At 42.2% G+C, this 25,864-nt stretch overlaps 1 long non-coding RNA gene across 1 annotated transcript; it reads left to right on the top strand.

Moving 5' to 3' along the window:
• Positions 1 to 278: 278 nt before the first annotated feature.
• LOC133974704 (uncharacterized) lies at positions 279 to 3,006 on the top strand. Its single transcript, XR_009924686.1, has 3 exons — positions 279 to 476; positions 1,249 to 1,300; positions 1,568 to 3,006. It is a non-coding gene; the product is annotated as an uncharacterized LOC133974704 (long non-coding RNA).
• The last annotated feature ends 22,858 nt before the right edge of the window (positions 3,007 to 25,864 follow it).

The raw sequence follows: 25,864 nt of genomic DNA, 5'->3' as shown, positions 1-25,864 counted from the left end.
TCAAACTTTGTTTAATGGGTCTCAAGACATTGATAATGTAGCCATAAGATTATTGTGACTTTTTATCATGCGGTTTATTAATGGCATGGCTTGAAAGTTCATCAGCTCGTCGGAGAGAGTCCCATTGAATCCCATGTTAAAATGCCCAATTTTAGAGTAGAATTAAACCTGTTTACAGCATTATTCAAACTTTGGTTTTAGTCTCAATCGCTATGTTCTTCCTTCATTAAAACTCTGAGGGGGTGAACTTTTTCGTAACTACCTCTATATCGCTATAATAAGCGATATAGTGGTTTGAAATTTACGTGACGTCACAGTGAGCTGCGCCCTCCCTTCTCCTTACTTTTTCCTGTGTCATTGAACACAACTCGAGACTTTCGAAACCTCCCACTCAGTATCGGATGAATAACACAGTTTGATGTTTTGCTTGTTCTGCTGACGGACACGTTAAAGACGTCTGCGCTCCCGTTTCTGTGGTAAGTCAAGCTCAGTATTTTATTTAGATGTGTAGAAGTGATTCGCAGGGTGTTTTAGTACCATGCATTCGAGCTAACGTCCGTTAGCATGGAGGCTAAATACGAACTCCGATCTGGGGCATTAACTCCTGTTTAATGCGAACGGCACTATTACCGACACACACCGATATGAACCGACATGAGTAGGTCCGCCCAGCAGTGGCATGCGTTAGTTTATGAGGTTAAATCTGAGACAGGAGACTGTGTGTGTCCGGTGAATTAGCTCCATCAGGATATCTATTGCTATAAAATGGTTTCACTCGCCAAGGCATTTGACTTGACAATGTTACACAGTTAGTTATTCTACTGAAACAGACTTACAGTGATCAATTGAAACGTGCGTATTTAAAGTCACATCTGTATTTTAAGAGCAGATGTTTAAAGGGGAATTCAACTTCCAAAGCTCTTTATTCAGAGTATTGTTATGATGTCTTACAGAGAAAGCTAAACGTTCTGCTGCCTGCACTGTTTACATTGTAATCTCAGGCAGATTTCACTGAATTGTTCTGTTAAATATAAATAAATTATAGCCTTGTATCTTTATTAGAACAGACAGTGTAATAGAGAATTTGATGCTGATGTACACTAACTATTTCCTAAGCTGAAATGATTATGATCTGTTTAACTTTGAAGTAATACACTTCCTTTTTTACCATTTAAAGTGTGTTAAGGACTTAACCTGGCACATGTATGACTTTACACATTTGTATATTTATGTTGAAATTTTCTCTAGCATGTCCAGCATGAGACAACTGGAATTCAACCACATTGAACACCGACTTCAGGTACAGACCTCTTTTCATTAATTACAAACAACCATGGCAAAGTACTGCACATAATACATTGTGTATTAAATAATATATGCAATACTTTGAATGTGAAATAACTCCATACTGTACATTCATTGTCATGGTAGTGCACGTTTTAATCCAAAAGCATATTCAAATACACAGTTGAATATCCACAGAAAATAAGATTACACACTTTGTTCATATGTAACTCTTCCTCTACAATAATGACGATCACTTTCATGTTTCCTATCATTTTATTAGGGACAGACGAGCCTGAAGGACACAGCTGTGATGACCATGTTCTGTCTCTTATGGCAAAGCAGAAATATAAAACACTGGGTTCTTATCTAAAGTGTATCAAATCAGATCTCCACCATGTTGCTGCTGAGGACATCAGGTGCTGCAGTTCTTCATCTATGAAGAGAAAAAACGCACTGTTAAAGAATGTTTTGTGTTGTGTATAAAGCACAACAGATTTCTGATAGAACTGTTGTACTGTGGTCTTGGTTTATATCCTCATGGTGAAATGTACATATTTTAAGTCCCTTCTGATAAAAGTGCTGAAAGAAATACAACATTGTACAAATACATAAAATGTCTTTCTACCTCATCAGTACTATTCAAGGTGATAAACTCCCACAGACCTATTGATAACAGTCCAAATCAAGTCTTTCCACTTCTCTCAGTGTGAAAACATAATTCTATAATTAATTTGAGAACTGTTTACAACACTGATGTGTGGAGATTAAAATCATACCTAAACTGTCTAATTCACTGTAAAACTCCATGACATTCGCAGGCCATCTGTAGTTAAGGGAGCAACGCATGGAATGATGTGTAGATTACTAGTTTGATGATGCATGAGGAGAGGCGGTGGTCGAGTGGCAGAAACTTGGACTATGGGCAGAGAAGGTCTCTGGTTCGTCTTTGGTTCGACTCCATGGAGAGACAACAAAAGTCGAACCTGGATTGATCTGTCCAAAAATCCAAGAGTCTCCCTACCCTCTCTAGTGCCCATGAGCAAGGCACCTCACTCCCCCAACATCTGCTCCCCCGAGCGCCGTACATGGTCGCTCACTGCTCTGTGTGTCCTGCACCAGATGGGTAAAAAGCAGCGATTAAATTTCCCTACCTGCATGAGTGTGCCTTTGCATGTCTGTGCATGTGTTTGGGATGAATAAATGGATTTTAATCTTAATCTTTTAATCTTAATCAGTTGTCTTCCAGTTGACCAGCATGAAGCTGCAGATCTCCACCATGTTGCTGCTGGGGACATCAGGAGCTGCATTAATGAGGAGCAGAAGCGTACTGTTATGAATGTTTTGTGTTGTTTATGAAGCACTACTTATTTCAGCTAGAACCGATGTACTAGGGTCTGGGTTTGTATCCTAATGGTTAAATGCACATACTTTAAATCGCTTTTGATAAAACGTGACAAAGAAATACAACATTGTACACATAGATAAAATGTCTTTCTACCTCATCTGTAATATTCAAGGTGATGATCTCCCACAGAGCTGTTGATAACAGTCCACATCAAGTCTCTCCACTTCCCTCAGTGTGAAAACATAATTATATAATTAATTGGAGAAGTGTTTACAACACTGATGTGTGGACATTATAATGTTATCACTACTGTCTAATTCACTCTACAACTCCATGACAGACTAAATAAACAATGTGAAAATAGTAATGGCGGATATACCATCCTGTATCAGAATATTGGTGAAACAGTTACTATCACATGAAACGTACACGTGTAGCGTATTGATAGTAACTCATTAAAAAAAATAATGTCACAACCAAAACAAGACTGTCGAGTTATCTTGCTTCAATCTGTTCATTAGACGTGATAAATAAACGGTAACTTTTATAACAATTACATATTACAAAAAACTTGAGGCATGTAAGCATATGATGATAGATACAGCAATAGGTTATGTTGGATAGTTTCAAGGTTACTTTACATTACATTACATTACATGTCATTTAGCAGACGCTTTTATCCAAAGCGACTTACATTTTTAGAACACTCATCATTTTTATGAGGGGCCATCTAGGGGTTCAGTATCTTGCCAAGGACACTTAGGCATGCAGATGGGATAGAGTGGGATTCGAACCGGCAACCTTCTTGTTGCAGAGCACCCGCTCTATCCCCTAGGCCACGCTCTCCCCAACTTACCTCTAGTTCAGCACCAGCGGCTGGCCAGAAGAAGTGGAGCGATCTTCCTTGCCGCACAGGGCAAACGCAGGCAATGTGGAGACGAGCGCTTGGTCATCGAACGTTCTCTCTTCCCCGACCGCAACAGACTTGAAATTGCCTGTGCTCGGGCCCGTTAGTGCTACAACGTAGCCCTAGTTATTATTATTATTAGGGCCCGAGCACCGAATGGTGAGAGGCCCTATTGAATCTGTAAGGATTTTTATTATTATTATTATTATTATTTCCCTTTGGGGGGCTTTTTCAGGGTCTAGACATGCTCAAAAAGTTATGAAACTTTGCAGGAAATTCAAGGTCTGCGGATATTTTAGTATTCTGGAGTAATTGGAATTGGGCGTGGCAAAATGGCTCTACAGCGCCCCCTGGAACCAGCCCCTAGGTTTCCACATAACGGATTTTCATCAAAATCTGGATATAGGTGTATCGTGACCAGTCATGAAAAAAAGTCTCATTGAGCATTATGAAAAACGCAACAGGAAGTCCGCCATTTTGCTTTTAGTGGCCATTTTGGCAATATCCCACATTTTTACTTTTACGTACTTGTCCCAGGGCTTTCATCAGATCAATTTCAAATTCAGATGAGTGTCATCACAACAAGATGGAGATAAAAAATGATTGAGGGATTTTTTTTTTATCACACCGTGTGACCGTGGCATGGCGTTAAAAATTGGTTACACGCCATCAAAACACGGGCATCTGTATCTCGGACATACATGTTCCAATTAAGTCCAAACTAGACATGTAAGACAATAGTCCCCGCCTGATGACATCTATGCATAAATGATGACTTAAAACCGCAGCGCCCCCTGGTGGCAACAGGAAATGTCTTGTTTTTTGCTTGTCTTACACTTGGATGAATTTCTCCTCATCCACTGACCTCAACCATGTCAAACTGTATCAAATGGGTCCCAAGACATTGACAATGAAGACATAAGATTACCGTGACTTTTCGTCAAACGCCATATGAACGGCGTGGCATTAAAGTTCATCAACTCGCCGTGAAACACGAAATTGCTGTAACTTCAGTGTTATTATTATTACTTCTGTCACATGGTCAGAGTCCAAGCCTGAACAGCTCTATGTGTCAATATTTCCTCAGTGTCATAGCGCCACCTACTGATTCGCCAGGAAACAGGAAGTACTTTGTTAATCCACTCTGCATTATCCAACCGGCTCCAAACTACTGACCTATGATCAAAATACTGATCTGAACAGCTCCACATATAAATATTAGTTCAGGGTCATAGCGCCACCTACTGATCAGTGTGAAAATTAAGTTGTGTTAACATTGTCCAATTGACACAAAATTGCTCACGCTACATCAGAGCGCCTACATGAACAGATATATATGTCTGTGCGTAATAATAGTGATGGTGCCACCTACTGGCAAACCTACTGCCGCAGAGCGCAAAACGCATGCAACGTGGAGAAGTGCATGCTCGATCGATGATGTGCGCTTGGTCATCGATCGCTCTCTCCACCGACCGCAACAGGCTTCAACGTGCGGGTGCTCGGGCCCGCAAGTGCTACAACGTAGCCCTAGTTAGGGCCCGAGCACCGAATGGTGAGAGGCCCTATTGAATCTGTAAGGATTTTTATTATTATTATTATTATTATTTCCCTTTGGGGGGCTTTTGCAGGGTCTAGACATGCTCAAAAAGTTATGAAACTTTGCAGGAAATTCAAGGTCTGCGGATATTTTAGTATTCTGGAGTAATTGGAATTGGGCGTGGCAAAATGGCTCTACAGCGCCCCCTGGAACCAGCCCCTAGGTTTCCACATAACGGATTTTCATCAAAATCTGGATATAGGTGTATCGTGACCAGTCATGAAAAAAAGTCTCATGGAGCATTATGAAAAACGCAACAGGAAGTCCGCCATTTTGCTTTTAGTGGCCATTTTGGCAATATCCCACATTTTTACTTTTACGTACTTGTCCCAGGGCTTTCATCAGATCAACTTCAAATTCAGATGAGTGTCATCACAACAAGATGGAGATAAAAAATGATTGAGGGATTTTTTTTTTATCACACCGTGTGACCGTGGCATGGCGTTAAAAATTGGTTACACGCCATCAAAACACGGGCATCTGTATCTCGGACATACATGTTCCAATCAAGTCCAAACTAGACATGTAAGACAATAGTCCCCGCCTGATGACATCTATGCATAAATGATGACTTAAAACCGCAGCGCCCCCTGGTGGCAACAGGAAATGTCTTGTTTTTTGCTTGTCTTACACTTGGATGAATTTCTCCTCATCCACTGACCTCAACCATGTCAAACTGTATCAAATGGGTCCCAAGACATTGACAATGAAGACATAAGATTACCGTGACTTTTCGTCAAACGCCATATGAATGGCGTGGCATTAAAGTTCATCAACTCGCCGTGAAACACGAAATTGCTGTAACTTCAGTGTTCATGATTCTATCTCTCTCAAACTACATGTGTGTAACAACAGCCCCCCCCTGAAGATATTCATATGGTTTTAAGAAATGGGCGTGGCAAAAAAACTGACCAGCGCCCCCTATAGGGCAACCCCGGCACTACGATGGCCGACATTTATACAAATCTATCGGGACATGTGTCGTTTCATAACAAACAAAAAAATATCTTGGATAGGTATGCTTGACCAAACAGGGAGGCCGCCATTTTGGATTAAGTGGCCATTTTTTTTCCATATTCCACATTTTTACTTGATGCACTTGTCCCAGGGCTTTCATCAGATTAACTTCAAATTAAGATCAGTGCCATCACAACAAGATGGAGATAAAAAGTGATTAAGAGATTGACCTTTCGTCACACCGTGTGACCGTGGCGTGGCGTCTTGTGTTTGATTAAACGCCATCAAAACATGAGGTTCTGTATCTCGGACATACATTGTCCAATCGAGTCCAAACTAGACATGTAAGACAAGGGTGCCATCCTGATGACATCTACACAGAAATTATGACTTGAAATTACAGCGCCCCCTGGTGGCTACAGGAAGTGACATGTTTTATACTTTGATGAACTGCTCCTGGCTGATTTACAATATACAGCTCAAATCAGATCAGTCAAGTCATTAGATCATGGTCAGAATTGTGACGTTTCCTCAAACCGTGTAAACATTGATGTGCGGCGAAGGATTTTCCTTCGCCAAAGGACACGATGTTATCATAACTCCACTGTGCATTGTCCTATCACTACAAAACTTCTGTCACATGGTCAGAGTCCAAGCCTGAACAGCTCTATGTGTCAATATTTCCTCAGTGTCATAGCGCCACCTACTGATTCGCCAGGAAACAGGAAGTACTTTGTTAATCCACTCTGCATTATCCAACCGGCTCCAAACTACTGACCTATGATCACAATACTGATCTGAACAGCTCCACATATAAATATTAGTTCAGGGTCATAGCGCCACCTACTGATCAGTGTGAAAATTAAGTTGCGGAAACATTGTCCAATTGACACAAAATTTCTCACGCTACATCAGAGCGCCTACTTGAACAGATATATATGTCTGTGCGTAATAATAGTGATGGCGCCACCTACTGGCAAACCTACTGCCGCAGAGCGCAAAACGCATGCAACGTGGAGAAGTGCATGCTCGATCGATGATGTGCGCTTGGTCATCGATCGCTCTCTCCACCGACCGCAACAGGCTTCAACGTGCGGGTGCTCGGGCCCGCAAGTGCTACAACGTAGCCCTAGTTAGGGCCCGAGCACCGAATGGTGAGAGGCCCTATTGAATCTGTAAGGATTTTTATTATTATTATTATTATTTCCCTTTGGGGGGCTTTTTCAGGGTCTAGACATGCTCAAAAAGTTATGAAACTTTGCAGGAAATTCAAGGTCTGCGGATATTTTAGTATTCTGGAGTAATTGGAATTGGGCGTGGCAAAATGGCTCTACAGCGCCCCCTGGAACCAGCCCCTAGGTTTCCACATAACGGATTTTCATCAAAATCTGGATATACGTGTATCGTGACCAGTCATGAAAAAAAGTCTCATGGAGCATTATGAAAAACGCAACAGGAAGTCCGCCATTTTGCTTTTAGTGGCCATTTTGGCAATATCCCACATTTTTACTTTTACGTACTTGTCCCAGGGCTTTCATCAGATCAACTTCAAATTCAGATGAGTGTCATCACAACAAGATGGAGATAAAAAATGATTGAGGGATTTTTTTTTTATCACACCGTGTGACCGTGGCATGGCGTTAAAAATTGGTTACACGCCATCAAAACACGGGCATCTGTATCTCGGACATACATGTTCCAATCAAGTCCAAACTAGACATGTAAGACAATAGTCCCAGCCTGATGACATCTATGCATAAATGATGACTTAAAACCGCAGCGCCCCCTGGTGGCAACAGGAAATGTCTTGTTTTTTGCTTGTCTTACACTTGGATGAATTTCTCCTCATCCACTGACCTCAACCATGTCAAACTGTATCAAATGGGTCCCAAGACATTGACAATGAAGACATAAGATTACCGTGACTTTTCGTCAAACGCCATATGAATGGCGTGGCATTAAAGTTCATCAACTCGCCGTGAAACACGAAATTGCTGTAACTTCGGTGTTCATGATTCTATCTCTCTCAAACTACATGTGTGTAACAACAGCCCCCCCCTGAAGATATTCATATGGTTTTAAGAAATGGGCGTGGCAAAAAAACTGACCAGCGCCCCCTATAGGGCAACCCCGGCACTACCATGGCCGACATTTATACAAATCTATCGGGACATGTGTCGTTTCATAACAAACAAAAAAATATCTTGGATAGGTATGCTTGACCAAACAGGGAGGCCGCCATTTTGGATTAAGTGGCCATTTTTTTCCATATTCCACATTTTTACTTGATGCACTTGTCCCAGGGCTTTCATCAGATTAACTTCAAATTAAGATCAGTGCCATCACAACAAGATGGAGATAAAAAGTGATTAAGAGATTGACCTTTCGTCACACCGTGTGACCGTGGCGTGGCGTCTTGAGTTTGATTAAACGCCATCAAAACACGAGGTTCTGTATCTCGGACATACATTGTCCAATCGAGTCCAAACTAGACATGTAAGACAAGGGTGCCATCCTGATGACATCTACACAGAAATTATGACTTGAAATCACAGCGCCCCCTGGTGGCAACATGAAGTGACATGTTTTATACTTTGATGAACTGCTCCTGGCTGATTTACAATATACAGCTCAAATCAGCTCAGTCAAGTAATTAGATCATGGTCAGAATTGTGACGTTTCCTCAAACCGTGTAAACATTGATGTGCGGCGAAGGATTTTCCTTCGCCAAAGGACACGATGTTATCATAACTCCACTGTGCATTGTCCTATCACTACAAAACTTCTGTCACATGGTCAGAGTCCAAGCCTGAACAGCTCTATGTGTCAATATTTCCTCAGTGTCATAGCGCCACCTACTGATTCGCCAGGAAACAGGAAGTACTTTGTTAATCCACTCTGCATTATCCAACCGGCTCCAAACTACTGACCTATGATCACAATCCTGAATAGAACAGCTCCATATATGAATATTAGTTCAGGATCATAGCGCCACCTATTGATCAGTGTGAAAATTAAGTTGCGGAAACATTGTCCAATTGACACAAAATTTCTCACGCTACATCAGAGCGCCTACTTGAACAGATCTATATGTCTGTGCGTAATAATAGTGATGGCGCCACCTACTGGCAAACCTACTGCCGCAGAGCGCAAAACGCATGCAACGTGGAGAAGTGCATGCTCGATCGATGATGTGTGCTTGGTCATCGATCGCTCTCTCCACCGACCGCAACAGGCTTCAACGTGCGGGTGCTCGGGCCCGCAAGTGCTACAACGTAGCCCTAGTTATTATTATTTCCCTTTGGGGGACTTTTTCAGGGTCTAGACATGCTCAAAAAGTTATGAAACTTTGCAGGAAATTCAAGGTCTGCGGATATTTTAGTATTCTGGAGTAATTGGAATTGGGCGTGGCAAAATGGCTCTACAGCGCCCCCTGGAACCAGCCCCTAGGTTTCCACATAACGGATTTTCATCAAAATCTGGATATAGGTGTATCGTGACCAGTCATGAAAAAAAGTCTCATGGAGCATTATGAAAAACGCAACAGGAAGTCCGCCATTTTGCTTTTAGTGGCCATTTTGGCAATATCCCACATTTTTACTTTTACGTACTTGTCCCAGGGCTTTCATCTGATCAACTTCAAATTCAGATGAGTGTCATCACAACAAGATGGAGATAAAAAATGATTGAGGGATTTTTTTTTTATCACACCGTGTGACCGTGGCATGGCGTTAAAAATTGGTTACACGCCATCAAAACACGGGCATCTGTATCTCGGACATACATGTTCCAATCAAGTCCAAACTAGACATGTAAGACAATAGTCCCCGCCTGATGACATCTATGCATAAATGATGACTTAAAACCGCAGCGCCCCCTGGTGGCAACAGGAAATGTCTTGTTTTTTGCTTGTCTTACACTTGGATGAATTTCTCCTCATCCACTGACCTCAACCATGTCAAACTGTATCAAATGGGTCCCAAGACATTGACAATGAAGACATAAGATTACCGTGACTTTTCGTCAAACGCCATATGAATGGCGTGGCATTAAAGTTCATCAACTCGCCGTGAAACACGAAATTGCTGTAACTTCAGTGTTCATGATTCTATCTCTCTCAAACTACATGTGTGTAACAACAGCCCCCCCCTGAAGATATTCATATGGTTTTAAGAAATGGGCTTGGCAAAAAAACTGACCAGCGCCCCCTATAGGGCAACCCCGGCACTACGATGGCCGACATTTATACAAATCTATCGGGACATGTGTCGTTTCATAACAAACAAAAAAATATCTTGGATAGGTATGCTTGACCAAACAGGGAGGCCGCCATTTTGGATTAAGTGGCCATTTTTTTCCCATATTCCACATTTTTACTTGATGCACTTGTCCCAGGGCTTTCATCAGATTAACTTCAAATTAAGATCAGTGCCATCACAACAAGATGGAGATAAAAAGTGATTAAGAGATTGACCTTTCGTCACACCGTGTGACCGTGGCGTGGCGTCTTGAGTTTGATTAAACGCCATCAAAACACGAGGTTCTGTATCTCGGACATACATTGTCCAATCGAGTCCAAACTAGACATGTAAGACAAGGGTGCCATCCTGATGACATCTACACAGAAATTATGACTTGAAATTACAGCGCCCCCTGGTGGCTAAAGGAAGTGACATGTTTTATACTTTGATGAACTGCTCCTGGCTGATTTACAATATACAGCTCAAATCAGATCAGTCAAGTCATTAGATCATGGTCAGAATTGTGACGTTTCCTCAAACCGTGTAAACATTGATGTGCGGCGAAGGATTTTCCTTCGCCAAAGGACACGATGTTATCATAACTCCACTGTGCATTGTCCTATCACTACAAAACTTCTGTCACATGGTCAGAGGCCAAGCCTGAACAGCTCTATGTGTCAATATTTCCTCAGTGTCATAGCGCCACCTACTGAATCGCCACGAAACAGGAAGTACTTTGTTAATCCACTCTGCATTATCCAACCGGCTACAAACTACTGACCTATGATCACAATCCTGAATAGAACAGCTCCATATATGAATATTAGTTCAGGATCATAGCGCCACCTATTGATCAGTGTGAAAATTAAGTTGCGGAAACATTGTCCAATTGACACAAAATTTCTCACGCTACATCAGAGCGCCTACTTGAACAGATCTATATGTCTGTGCGTAATAATAGTGATGGCGCCACCTACTGGCAAACCTACTGCCGCAGAGCGCAAAACGCATGCAACGTGGAGAAGTGCATGCTCGATCGATGATGTGCGCTTGGTCATCGATCGCTCTCTCCACCGACCGCAACAGGCTTCAACGTGCGGGTGCTCGGGCCCGCAAGTGCTACAACGTAGCCCTAGTTATTATTAGGGCCCGAGCACCGAATGGTGAGAGGCCCTATTGAATCTGTAAGGATTTTTATTATTATTATTATTATTATTATTATTATTAGGGCCCGAGCACCGAATGGTGAGAGGCCCTATTGAATCTGTAAGGATTTTTATTATTATTATTATTATTATTATTATTATTATTATTATTATTATTATTATTTCCCTTTGGGGGGCTTTTTCAGGGTCTAGACATGCTCAAAAAGTTATGAAACTTTGCAGGAAATTCAAGGTCTGCGGATATTTTAGTATTCTGGAGTAATTGGAATTGGGCGTGGCAAAATGGCTCTACAGCGCCCCCTGGAACCAGCCCCTAGGTTTCCACATAACGGATTTTCATCAAAATCTGGATATAGGTGTATCGTGACCAGTCATGAAAAAAAGTCTCATGGAGCATTATGAAAAACGCAACAGGAAGTCCGCCATTTTGCTTTTAGTGGCCATTTTGGCAATATCCCACATTTTTACTTTTACGTACTTGTCCCAGGGCTTTCATCAGATCAACTTCAAATTCAGATGAGTGTCATCACAACAAGATGGAGATAAAAAATGATTGAGGGATTTTTTTTTTATCACACCGTGTGACCGTGGCATGGCGTTAAAAATTGGTTACACGCCATCAAAACACGGGCATCTGTATCTCGGACATACATGTTCCAATCAAGTCCAAACTAGACATGTAAGACAATAGTCCCCGCCTGATGACATCTATGCATAAATGATGACTTAAAACCGCAGCGCCCCCTGGTGGCAACAGGAAATGTCTTGTTTTTTGCTTGTCTTACACTTGGATGAATTTCTCCTCATCCACTGACCTCAACCATGTCAAACTGTATCAAATGGGTCCCAAGACATTGACAATGAAGACATAAGATTACCGTGACTTTTCGTCAAACGCCATATGAATGGCGTGGCATTAAAGTTCATCAACTCGCCGTGAAACACGAAATTGCTGTAACTTCAGTGTTCATGATTCTATCTCTCTCAAACTACATGTGTGTAACAACAGCCCCCCCCGAAGATATTCATATGGTTTTAAGAAATGGGCGTGGCAAAAAAACTGACCAGCGCCCCCTATAGGGCAACCCCGGCACTACGATGGCCGACATTTATACAAATCTATCGGGACATGTGTCGTTTCATAACAAACAAAAAAATATCTTGGATAGGTATGCTTGACCAAACAGGGAGGCCGCCATTTTGGATTAATTGGCCATTTTTTTTCCATATTCCACATTTTTACTTGATGCACTTGTCCCAGGGCTTTCATCAGATTAACTTCAAATTAAGATCAGTGCCATCACAACAAGATGGAGATAAAAAGTGATTAAGAGATTGACCTTTCGTCACACCGTGTGACCGTGGCGTGGCGTCTTGAGTTTGATTAAACGCCATCAAAACACGAGGTTCTGTATCTCGGACATACATTGTCCAATCGAGTCCAAACTAGACATGTAAGACAAGGGTGCCATCCTGATGACATCTACACAGAAATTATGACTTGAAATTACAGCGCCCCCTGGTGGCTACAGGAAGTGACATGTTTTATACTTTGATGAACTGCTCCTGGCTGATTTACAATATACAGCTCAAATCAGATCAGTCAAGTCATTAGATCATGGTCAGAATTGTGACGTTTCCTCAAACCGTGTAAACATTGATGTGCGGCGAAGGATTTTCCTTCGCCAAAGGACACGATGTTATCATAACTCCACTGTGCATTGTCCTATCACTACAAAACTTCTGTCACATGGTCAGAGTCCAAGCCTGAACAGCTCTATGTGTCAATATTTCCTCAGTGTCATAGCGCCACCTACTGATTCGCCAGGAAACAGGACGTACTTTGTTAATCCACTCTGCATTATCCAACCGGCTCCAAACTACTGACCTATGATCACAATCCTGAATAGAACAGCTCCATATATGAATATTAGTTCAGGATCATAGCGCCACCTATTGATCAGTGTGAAAATTAAGTTGCGGAAACATTGTCCAATTGACACAAAATTTCTCACGCTACATCAGAGCGCCTACTTGAACAGATCTATATGTCTGTACGTAATAATAGTGATGGCGCCACCTACTGGCAAACCTACTGCCGCAGAGCGCAAAACGCATGCAACGTGGAGAAGTGCATGCTCGATCGATGATGTGCGCTTGGTCATCGATCGCTCTCTCCACCGACCGCAACAGGCTTCAACGTGCGGGTGCTCGGGCCCGCAAGTGCTACAACGTAGCCCTAGTTATTATTATTATTATTATTATTTCCCTTTGGGGGGCTTTTTCAGGGTCTAGACATGCTCAAAAAGTTATGAAACTTTGCAGGAAATTCAAGGTCTGCGGATATTTTAGTATTCTGGAGTAATTGGAATTGAGCGTGGCAAAATGGCTCTACAGCGCCCCCTGGAACCAGCCCCTAGGTTTCCACATAACGGATTTTCATCAAAATCTGGATATAGGTGTATCGTGACCAGTCATGAAAAAAAGTCTCATGGAGCATTATGAAAAACGCAACAGGAAGTCCGCCATTTTGCTTTTAGTGGCCATTTTGGCAATATCCCACATTTTTACTTTTACGTACTTGTCCCAGGGCTTTCATCAGATCAACTTCAAATTCAGATGAGTGTCATCACAACAAGATGGAGATAAAAAATGATTGAGGGATTTTTTTTTTATCACACCGTGTGACCGTGGCATGGCGTTAAAAATTGGTTACACGCCATCAAAACACGGGCATCTGTATCTCGGACATACATGTTCCAATCAAGTCCAAACTAGACATGTAAGACAATAGTCCCCGCCTGATGACATCTATGCATAAATGATGACTTAAAACCGCAGCGCCCCCTGGTGGCAACAGGAAATGTCTTGTTTTTTGCTTGTCTTACACTTGGATGAATTTCTCCTCATCCACTGACCTCAACCATGTCAAACTGTATCAAATGGGTCCCAAGACATTGACAATGAAGACATAAGATTACCGTGACTTTTCGTCAAACGCCATATGAATGGCGTGGCATTAAAGTTCATCAACTCGCCGTGAAACACGAAATTGCTGTAACTTCAGTGTTCATGATTCTATCTCTCTCAAACTACATGTGTGTAACAACAGCCCCCCCCTGAAGATATTCATATGGTTTTAAGAAATGGGCGTGGCAAAAAAACTGACCAGCGCCCCCTATAGGGCAACCCCGGCACTACGATGGCCGACATTTATACAAATCTATCGGGACATGTGTCGTTTCATAACAAACAAAAAAATATCTTGGATAGGTATGCTTGACCAAACAGGGAGGCCGCCATTTTGGATTAAGTGGCCATTTTTTTTCAATATTCCACATTTTTACTTGATGCACTTGTCCCAGGGCTTTCATCAGATTAACTTCAAATTAAGATCAGTGCCATCACAACAAGATGGAGATAAAAAGTGATTAAGAGATTGACCTTTCGTCACACCGTGTGACCGTGGCGTGGCGTCTTGAGATTGATTAAACGCCATCAAAACACGAGGTTCTGTATCTCGGACATACATTGTCCAATCGAGTCCAAACTAGACATGTAAGACAAGGGTGCCATCCTGATGACATCTACACAGAAATTATGACTTGAAATTACAGCGCCCCCTGGTGGCTACAGGAAGTGACATGTTTTATACTTTGATGAACTGCTCCTGGCTGATTTACAATATACAGCTCAAATCAGATCAGTCAAGTCATTAGATCATGGTCAGAATTGTGACATTTCCTCAAACCATGTAAACATTGATGTTTGGCGAAGGATCATCCTTCGCCAAAGGACACGATGTTTTCATAATTACACTGTGCATTGTCCTATCACTACCAAACTTCTGTCACATGATAAGAGTACAAGCCTGAACAGCTCTATGTGTCAATATTTCCTCAGTGTCATAGCGCCACCTACTGATTCACCAGGAAACAGGAAGTACTTTGTTAATCCACTCTGCATTATCCAACAGGCTCCAAACTACTGACCTATGATCACAATACTGATCTGAACAGCTCCACATATAAATATTAGTTCAGGGTCATAGCGCCACCTACTGATCAGTGTGAAAATTAAGTTGCGGAAACATTGTCCAATTGACACAAAATTGCTCACGCTACATCAGAGCGCCTACATGAACAGATATATATGTCTGTGCGTAATAATAGTGATGGCGCCACCTACTGGCAAACCTACTGCCGCAGAGCGCAAAACGCATGCAACGTGGAGAAGTGCATGCTCGATCGATGATGTGCGCTTGGTCATCGATCGCTCTCTCCACCGACCGCAACAGGCTTCAACGTGCGGGTGCTCGGGCCCGCAAGTGCTACAACGTAGCCCTAGTTATTATTAGGGCCCGAGCACCGAATGGTGAGAGGCCCTATTGAATCTGTAAGGATTTTTATTATTATTATTATTATTATTATTATTATTATTATTTCCCTTTGGGGGGCTTTTTCAGGGTCTAGACATGCTCAAAAAGTTATGAAACTTTGCAGGAAATTCAAGGTCTGCGGATATTTTAGTATTCTGGAGTAATTGGAATTGGGCGTGGCAAAATGGCTCTACAGCGCCCCCTGGAACCAGCCCCTAGGTTTCCACATAACGGATTTTCATCAAAATCTGGATATACGTGTATCGTGACCAGTCATGAAAAAAAGTCTCATGGAGCATTATGAAAAACGCAACAGGAAGTCCGCCATTTTGCTTTTAGTGGCCATTTTGGCAATATCCCACATTTTTACTTTTACGTACTTGTCCCAGGGCTTTCATCAGATCAACTTCAAATTCAGATGAGTGTCATCACAACAAGATGGAGATAAAAAATGATTGAGGGATTTTTTTTTTATCACACCGTGTGACCGTGGCATGGCGTTAAAAATTGGTTACACGCCATCAAAACACGGGCATCTGTATCTCGGACATACATGTTCCAATCAAGTCCAAACTAGACATGTAAGACAATAGTCCCAGCCTGATGACATCTATGCATAAATGATGACTTAAAACCGCAGCGCCCCCTGGTGGCAACAGGAAATGTCTTGTTTTTTGCTTGTCTTACACTTGGATGAATTTCTCCTCATCCACTGACCTCAACCATGTCAAACTGTATCAAATGGGTCCCAAGACATTGACAATGAAGACATAAGATTACCGTGACTTTTCGTCAAACGCCATATGAATGGCGTGGCATTAAAGTTCATCAACTCGCCGTGAAACACGAAATTGCTGTAACTTCGGTGTTCATGATTCTATCTCTCTCAAACTACATGTGTGTAACAACAGCCCCCCCCTGAAGATATTCATATGGTTTTAAGAAATGGGCGTGGCAAAAAAACTGACCAGCGCCCCCTATAGGGCAACCCCGGCACTACCATGGCCGACATTTATACAAATCTATCGGGACATGTGTCGTTTCATAACAAACAAAAAAATATCTTGGATAGGTATGCTTGACCAAACAGGGAGGCCGCCATTTTGGATTAAGTGGCCATTTTTTTCCATATTCCACATTTTTACTTGATGCACTTGTCCCAGGGCTTTCATCAGATTAACTTCAAATTAAGATCAGTGCCATCACAACAAGATGGAGATAAAAAGTGATTAAGAGATTGACCTTTCGTCACACCGTGTGACCGTGGCGTGGCGTCTTGAGTTTGATTAAACGCCATCAAAACACGAGGTTCTGTATCTCGGACATACATTGTCCAATCGAGTCCAAACTAGACATGTAAGACAAGGGTGCCATCCTGATGACATCTACACAGAAATTATGACTTGAAATCACAGCGCCCCCTGGTGGCAACATGAAGTGACATGTTTTATACTTTGATGAACTGCTCCTGGCTGATTTACAATATACAGCTCAAATCAGCTCAGTCAAGTAATTAGATCATGGTCAGAATTGTGACGTTTCCTCAAACCGTGTAAACATTGATGTGCGGCGAAGGATTTTCCTTCGCCAAAGGACACGATGTTATCATAACTCCACTGTGCATTGTCCTATCACTACAAAACTTCTGTCACATGGTCAGAGTCCAAGCCTGAACAGCTCTATGTGTCAATATTTCCTCAGTGTCATAGCGCCACCTACTGATTCGCCAGGAAACAGGAAGTACTTTGTTAATCCACTCTGCATTATCCAACCGGCTCCAAACTACTGACCTATGATCACAATCCTGAATAGAACAGCTCCATATATGAATATTAGTTCAGGATCATAGCGCCACCTATTGATCAGTGTGAAAATTAAGTTGCGGAAACATTGTCCAATTGACACAAAATTTCTCACGCTACATCAGAGCGCCTACTTGAACAGATCTATATGTCTGTGCGTAATAATAGTGATGGCGCCACCTACTGGCAAACCTACTGCCGCAGAGCGCAAAACGCATGCAACGTGGAGAAGTGCATGCTCGATCGATGATGTGTGCTTGGTCATCGATCGCTCTCTCCACCGACCGCAACAGGCTTCAACGTGCGGGTGCTCGGGCCCGCAAGTGCTACAACGTAGCCCTAGTTATTATTATTTCCCTTTGGGGGACTTTTTCAGGGTCTAGACATGCTCAAAAAGTTATGAAACTTTGCAGGAAATTCAAGGTCTGCGGATATTTTAGTATTCTGGAGTAATTGGAATTGGGCGTGGCAAAATGGCTCTACAGCGCCCCCTGGAACCAGCCCCTAGGTTTCCACATAACGGATTTTCATCAAAATCTGGATATAGGTGTATCGTGACCAGTCATGAAAAAAAGTCTCATGGAGCATTATGAAAAACGCAACAGGAAGTCCGCCATTTTGCTTTTAGTGGCCATTTTGGCAATATCCCACATTTTTACTTTTACGTACTTGTCCCAGGGCTTTCATCTGATCAACTTCAAATTCAGATGAGTGTCATCACAACAAGATGGAGATAAAAAATGATTGAGGGATTTTTTTTTTATCACACCGTGTGACCGTGGCATGGCGTTAAAAATTGGTTACACGCCATCAAAACACGGGCATCTGTATCTCGGACATACATGTTCCAATCAAGTCCAAACTAGACATGTAAGACAATAGTCCCCGCCTGATGACATCTATGCATAAATGATGACTTAAAACCGCAGCGCCCCCTGGTGGCAACAGGAAATGTCTTGTTTTTTGCTTGTCTTACACTTGGATGAATTTCTCCTCATCCACTGACCTCAACCATGTCAAACTGTATCAAATGGGTCCCAAGACATTGACAATGAAGACATAAGATTACCGTGACTTTTCGTCAAACGCCATATGAATGGCGTGGCATTAAAGTTCATCAACTCGCCGTGAAACACGAAATTGCTGTAACTTCAGTGTTCATGATTCTATCTCTCTCAAACTACATGTGTGTAACAACAGCCCCCCCCTGAAGATATTCATATGGTTTTAAGAAATGGGCTTGGCAAAAAAACTGACCAGCGCCCCCTATAGGGCAACCCCGGCACTACGATGGCCGACATTTATACAAATCTATCGGGACATGTGTCGTTTCATAACAAACAAAAAAATATCTTGGATAGGTATGCTTGACCAAACAGGGAGGCCGCCATTTTGGATTAAGTGGCCATTTTTTTCCCATATTCCACATTTTTACTTGATGCACTTGTCCCAGGGCTTTCATCAGATTAACTTCAAATTAAGATCAGTGCCATCACAACAAGATGGAGATAAAAAGTGATTAAGAGATTGACCTTTCGTCACACCGTGTGACCGTGGCGTGGCGTCTTGAGTTTGATTAAACGCCATCAAAACACGAGGTTCTGTATCTCGGACATACATTGTCCAATCGAGTCCAAACTAGACATGTAAGACAAGGGTGCCATCCTGATGACATCTACACAGAAATTATGACTTGAAATTACAGCGCCCCCTGGTGGCTAAAGGAAGTGACATGTTTTATACTTTGATGAACTGCTCCTGGCTGATTTACAATATACAGCTCAAATCAGATCAGTCAAGTCATTAGATCATGGTCAGAATTGTGACGTTTCCTCAAACCGTGTAAACATTGATGTGCGGCGAAGGATTTTCCTTCGCCAAAGGACACGATGTTATCATAACTCCACTGTGCATTGTCCTATCACTACAAAACTTCTGTCACATGGTCAGAGGCCAAGCCTGAACAGCTCTATGTGTCAATATTTCCTCAGTGTCATAGCGCCACCTACTGAATCGCCACGAAACAGGAAGTACTTTGTTAATCCACTCTGCATTATCCAACCGGCTACAAACTACTGACCTATGATCACAATCCTGAATAGAACAGCTCCATATATGAATATTAGTTCAGGATCATAGCGCCACCTATTGATCAGTGTGAAAATTAAGTTGCGGAAACATTGTCCAATTGACACAAAATTTCTCACGCTACATCAGAGCGCCTACTTGAACAGATCTATATGTCTGTGCGTAATAATAGTGATGGCGCCACCTACTGGCAAACCTACTGCCGCAGAGCGCAAAACGCATGCAACGTGGAGAAGTGCATGCTCGATCGATGATGTGCGCTTGGTCATCGATCGCTCTCTCCACCGACCGCAACAGGCTTCAACGTGCGGGTGCTCGGGCCCGCAAGTGCTACAACGTAGCCCTAGTTATTATTAGGGCCCGAGCACCGAATGGTGAGAGGCCCTATTGAATCTGTAAGGATTTTTATTATTATTATTATTATTATTATTATTATTAGGGCCCGAGCACCGAATGGTGAGAGGCCCTATTGAATCTGTAAGGATTTTTATTATTATTATTATTATTATTATTATTATTATTATTATTATTATTATTATTATTATTATTTCCCTTTGGGGGGCTTTTTCAGGGTCTAGACATGCTCAAAAAGTTATGAAACTTTGCAGGAAATTCAAGGTCTGCGGATATTTTAGTATTCTGGAGTAATTGGAATTGGGCGTGGCAAAATGGCTCTACAGCGCCCCCTGGAACCAGCCCCTAGGTTTCCACATAACGGATTTTCATCAAAATCTGGATATAGGTGTATCGTGACCAGTCATGAAAAAAAGTCTCATGGAGCATTATGAAAAACGCAACAGGAAGTCCGCCATTTTGCTTTTAGTGGCCATTTTGGCAATATCCCACATTTTTACTTTTACGTACTTGTCCCAGGGCTTTCATCAGATCAACTTCAAATTCAGATGAGTGTCATCACAACAAGATGGAGATAAAAAATGATTGAGGGATTTTTTTTTTATCACACCGTGTGACCGTGGCATGGCGTTAAAAATTGGTTACACGCCATCAAAACACGGGCATCTGTATCTCGGACATACATGTTCCAATCAAGTCCAAACTAGACATGTAAGACAATAGTCCCCGCCTGATGACATCTATGCATAAATGATGACTTAAAACCGCAGCGCCCCCTGGTGGCAACAGGAAATGTCTTGTTTTTTGCTTGTCTTACACTTGGATGAATTTCTCCTCATCCACTGACCTCAACCATGTCAAACTGTATCAAATGGGTCCCAAGACATTGACAATGAAGACATAAGATTACCGTGACTTTTCGTCAAACGCCATATGAATGGCGTGGCATTAAAGTTCATCAACTCGCCGTGAAACACGAAATTGCTGTAACTTCAGTGTTCATGATTCTATCTCTCTCAAACTACATGTGTGTAACAACAGCCCCCCCCTGAAGATATTCATATGGTTTTAAGAAATGGGCGTGGCAAAAAAACTGACCAGCGCCCCCTATAGGGCAACCCCGGCACTACGATGGCCGACATTTATACAAATCTATCGGGACATGTGTCGTTTCATAACAAACAAAAAAATATCTTGGATAGGTATGCTTGACCAAACAGGGAGGCCGCCATTTTGGATTAATTGGCCATTTTTTTTCCATATTCCACATTTTTACTTGATGCACTTGTCCCAGGGCTTTCATCAGATTAACTTCAAATTAAGATCAGTGCCATCACAACAAGATGGAGATAAAAAGTGATTAAGAGATTGACCTTTCGTCACACCGTGTGACCGTGGCGTGGCGTCTTGAGTTTGATTAAACGCCATCAAAACACGAGGTTCTGTATCTCGGACATACATTGTCCAATCGAGTCCAAACTAGACATGTAAGACAAGGGTGCCATCCTGATGACATCTACACAGAAATTATGACTTGAAATTACAGCGCCCCCTGGTGGCTACAGGAAGTGACATGTTTTATACTTTGATGAACTGCTCCTGGCTGATTTACAATATACAGCTCAAATCAGATCAGTCAAGTCATTAGATCATGGTCAGAATTGTGACGTTTCCTCAAACCGTGTAAACATTGATGTGCGGCGAAGGATTTTCCTTCGCCAAAGGACACGATGTTATCATAACTCCACTGTGCATTGTCCTATCACTACAAAACTTCTGTCACATGGTCAGAGTCCAAGCCTGAACAGCTCTATGTGTCAATATTTCCTCAGTGTCATAGCGCCACCTACTGATTCGCCAGGAAACAGGACGTACTTTGTTAATCCACTCTGCATTATCCAACCGGCTCCAAACTACTGACCTATGATCACAATCCTGAATAGAACAGCTCCATATATGAATATTAGTTCAGGATCATAGCGCCACCTATTGATCAGTGTGAAAATTAAGTTGCGGAAACATTGTCCAATTGACACAAAATTTCTCACGCTACATCAGAGCGCCTACTTGAACAGATCTATATGTCTGTACGTAATAATAGTGATGGCGCCACCTACTGGCAAACCTACTGCCGCAGAGCGCAAAACGCATGCAACGTGGAGAAGTGCATGCTCGATCGATGATGTGCGCTTGGTCATCGATCGCTCTCTCCACCGACCGCAACAGGCTTCAACGTGCGGGTGCTCGGGCCCGCAAGTGCTACAACGTAGCCCTAGTTATTATTATTATTATTATTATTTCCCTTTGGGGGGCTTTTTCAGGGTCTAGACATGCTCAAAAAGTTATGAAACTTTGCAGGAAATTCAAGGTCTGCGGATATTTTAGTATTCTGGAGTAATTGGAATTGAGCGTGGCAAAATGGCTCTACAGCGCCCCCTGGAACCAGCCCCTAGGTTTCCACATAACGGATTTTCATCAAAATCTGGATATAGGTGTATCGTGACCAGTCATGAAAAAAAGTCTCATGGAGCATTATGAAAAACGCAACAGGAAGTCCGCCATTTTGCTTTTAGTGGCCATTTTGGCAATATCCCACATTTTTACTTTTACGTACTTGTCCCAGGGCTTTCATCAGATCAACTTCAAATTCAGATGAGTGTCATCACAACAAGATGGAGATAAAAAATGATTGAGGGATTTTTTTTTTATCACACCGTGTGACCGTGGCATGGCGTTAAAAATTGGTTACACGCCATCAAAACACGGGCATCTGTATCTCGGACATACATGTTCCAATCAAGTCCAAACTAGACATGTAAGACAATAGTCCCCGCCTGATGACATCTATGCATAAATGATGACTTAAAACCGCAGCGCCCCCTGGTGGCAACAGGAAATGTCTTGTTTTTTGCTTGTCTTACACTTGGATGAATTTCTCCTCATCCACTGACCTCAACCATGTCAAACTGTATCAAATGGGTCCCAAGACATTGACAATGAAGACATAAGATTACCGTGACTTTTCGTCAAACGCCATATGAATGGCGTGGCATTAAAGTTCATCAACTCGCCGTGAAACACGAAATTGCTGTAACTTCAGTGTTCATGATTCTATCTCTCTCAAACTACATGTGTGTAACAACAGCCCCCCCCTGAAGATATTCATATGGTTTTAAGAAATGGGCGTGGCAAAAAAACTGACCAGCGCCCCCTATAGGGCAACCCCGGCACTACGATGGCCGACATTTATACAAATCTATCGGGACATGTGTCGTTTCATAACAAACAAAAAAATATCTTGGATAGGTATGCTTGACCAAACAGGGAGGCCGCCATTTTGGATTAAGTGGCCATTTTTTTTCAATATTCCACATTTTTACTTGATGCACTTGTCCCAGGGCTTTCATCAGATTAACTTCAAATTAAGATCAGTGCCATCACAACAAGATGGAGATAAAAAGTGATTAAGAGATTGACCTTTCGTCACACCGTGTGACCGTGGCGTGGCGTCTTGAGATTGATTAAACGCCATCAAAACACGAGGTTCTGTATCTCGGACATACATTGTCCAATCGAGTCCAAACTAGACATGTAAGACAAGGGTGCCATCCTGATGACATCTACACAGAAATTATGACTTGAAATTACAGCGCCCCCTGGTGGCTACAGGAAGTGACATGTTTTATACTTTGATGAACTGCTCCTGGCTGATTTACAATATACAGCTCAAATCAGATCAGTCAAGTCATTAGATCATGGTCAGAATTGTGACATTTCCTCAAACCATGTAAACATTGATGTTTGGCGAAGGATCATCCTTCGCCAAAGGACACGATGTTTTCATAATTACACTGTGCATTGTCCTATCACTACCAAACTTCTGTCACATGATAAGAGTACAAGCCTGAACAGCTCTATGTGTCAATATTTCCTCAGTGTCATAGCGCCACCTACTGATTCACCAGGAAACAGGAAGTACTTTGTTAATCCACTCTGCATTATCCAACAGGCTCCAAACTACTGACCTATGATCACAATACTGATCTGAACAGCTCCACATATAAATATTAGTTCAGGGTCATAGCGCCACCTACTGATCAGTGTGAAAATTAAGTTGCGGAAACATTGTCCAATTGACACAAAATTGCTCACGCTACATCAGAGCGCCTACATGAACAGATATATATGTCTGTGCGTAATAATAGTGATGGCGCCACCTACTGGCAAACCTACTGCCGCAGAGCGCAAAACGCATGCAACGTGGAGAAGTGCATGCTCGATCGATGATGTGCGCTTGGTCATCGATCGCTCTCTCCACCGACCGCAACAGGCTTCAACGTGCGGGTGCTCGGGCCCGCAAGTGCTACAACGTAGCCCTAGTTATTATTAGGGCCCGAGCACCGAATGGTGAGAGGCCCTATTGAATCTGTAAGGATTTTTATTATTATTATTATTATTATTATTATTATTATTATTTCCCTTTGGGGGGCTTTTTCAGGGTCTAGACATGCTCAAAAAGTTATGAAACTTTGCAGGAAATTCAAGGTCTGCGGATATTTTGGTATTCTGGAGTAATTGGAATTGGGCGTGGCAAAATGGCTCTACAGCGCCCCCTGGAACCAGCCCCTAGGTTTCCACATAACGGATTTTCATCAAAATCTGGATATAGGTGTATCGTGACCAGTCATGAAAAAAAGTCTCATGGAGCATTATGAAAAACGCAACAGGAAGTCCGCCATTTTGCTTTTAGTGGCCATTTTGGCAATATCCCACATTTTTACTTTTACGTACTTGTCCCAGGGCTTTCATCAGATCAACTTCAAATTCAGATGAGTGTCATCACAACAAGATGGAGATAAAAAATGATTGAGGGATTTTTTTTTTATCACACCGTGTGACCGTGGCATGGCGTTAAAAATTGGTTACACGCCATCAAAACACGGGCATCTGTATCTCGGACATACATGTTCCAATCAAGTCCAAACTAGACATGTGAGACAATAGTCCCCGCCTGATGACATCTATGCATAAATGATGATTTAAAACCGCAGCGCCCCCTGGTGGCAACAGGAAATGTCTTGTTTTTTGCTTGTCTTACACTTGGATGAATTTCTCCTCATCCACTGACCTCAACCATGTCAAACTGTATCAAATGGGTCCCAAGACATTGACAATGAAGACATAAGATTACCGTGACTTTTCGTCAAACGCCATATGAAAGGCGTGGCATTAAAGTTCATCAACTCGCCGTGAAACACGAAATTGCTGTAACTTCAGTGTTCATGATTCTATCTCTCTCAAACTACATGTGTGTAACAACAGCCCCCCCCTGAAGATATTCATATGGTTTTAAGAAATGGGCGTGGCAAAAAAACTGACCAGCGCCCCCTATAGGGCAACCCCGGCACTATGATGGCCGACATTTATACAAATCTATCGGGACATGTGTCGTTTCATAACAAACCAAAAAATATCTTGGATAGGTATGCTTGACCAAACAGGGAGGCCGCCATTTTGGATTAAGTGGCCATTTTTTTTCCATATTCCACATTTTTACTTGATGCACTTGTCCCAGGGCTTTCATCAGATTAACTTCAAATTAAGATCAGTGCCATCACAACAAGATGGAGATAAAAAGTGATTAAGAGATTGACCTTTCGTCACACCGTGTGACCGTGGCGTGGCGTCTTGAGTTTGATTAAACGCCATCTAAACACGAGGTTCTGTATCTCGGACATACAT

Source organism: Platichthys flesus, chromosome 19 (genome assembly GCF_949316205.1).
Source record: "Platichthys flesus chromosome 19, fPlaFle2.1, whole genome shotgun sequence".
Classification (NCBI taxonomy): Eukaryota; Metazoa; Chordata; class Actinopteri; order Pleuronectiformes; family Pleuronectidae; genus Platichthys; species Platichthys flesus.
This window is presented reverse-complemented; position numbering and strand designations above follow the sequence as displayed.